This window comes from Cebus imitator, unplaced genomic scaffold, assembly GCF_001604975.1.
Source record: "Cebus imitator isolate Cc_AM_T3 unplaced genomic scaffold, Cebus_imitator-1.0 Scaffold77, whole genome shotgun sequence".
Taxonomy (NCBI): Eukaryota; Metazoa; Chordata; class Mammalia; order Primates; family Cebidae; genus Cebus; species Cebus imitator.
The window spans coordinates 6,479,905-6,481,104 of NW_016107392.1; positions in this window are offsets into that span (position 1 = coordinate 6,479,905).

The following is a 1,200-nucleotide window of genomic DNA, read 5'->3' on the forward strand; positions in this document are numbered from 1 at the left end:
GAGACAGTGTCTTGCTCTTTCGCCAGGCGCCAGGCTGGAGTGCAATGGCGCAATCTCGGCTCGCTGCAACCTCTGCCTCCTGGCTTCAAGCAATTCTCCTGCCTCAGCCTCCCGAGTAGCTGGGACTACAGGTGCATGCCACCACACCCAGCTAATTTTTGAATTTTTAGTAGACACTGGGTTTCACTATGTTGGCCAGGATGGTTTCGATCTCTTGACTGCATGATCTGCCTGCCTCGGCCTCCCAAAGTGCTGGGAGCTACATAAATAAATTAAAAGGCTGGAAAGTTGGCATAAGTGAGTCAAGACCCAGGTGATCCAGAAACTGCACAAGAGCCTGATAGACACACATAATTATGGGATCAAGTGGGGTTCGGTGAAGAGTCTGGGACAAGACTATTTGCTAAAGATAAGCCTTATGAAAGGCATTACACGATTTGGGAAGTAGATGTTGAAGGGCAACTGTTGTGCACAGGCTGACAGGTGTGGGAGAATCTGTGCAGTACAGAGGTGAGAGATATGTACTTGAAACAGGAAGGAGCTACAGCTTGAGACTTGGGATCCTGGGCAACGCAGGCAGCAGCAATGCTATGATGTGGCCTGGGGCACCCAGGGACAATTAAACGGGCATATGGCATCAGAAGCTAATTTTTCTTTTCTTTTCTTTTGAGACAGTCTCACTCTGTTGCCCAGGCTGGAGTGTAGTGGTGTAATCTCGGCTCACTACAACCTCCACCTCCAGGGTTCAAGTAATTCACCTGCCTCAGCCTCCCAAGTAGCTGGGATTATAGGAGCCCACCACCATGCCAGGCTAATTTTTGTATTTTTAGTAGAGACAAGGTTTCACCATGTTGGCTCAGCTAGAACTCCTGACCTCAAGTGGGACACCTAATTTAGAAGGAAAAAAAGTGATCTGCCCGCCTTGGCCTCCCAAAGTGCTAGGATTACAGTCATGAGCCACTATGCCCAGCCTGTTTATTTTTCTTCATGGTACTATGACTGTATCAGAGCATTTTTCTAAGCATTAGATGCTCTCTCCTGTCCCTTACCCAGTGACACCGAAATGATGGATTTGTCTGTGGAAAAAAAATGAAAAAGAGAAATGCTAGTTTAATTTTTTTTTTTTTTTTTTGAGACGGAGTTTCGCTCTTGTTACCCAGGCTGGAGTGCAATGGCGCGATCTCGGCTCACCGCAACCTC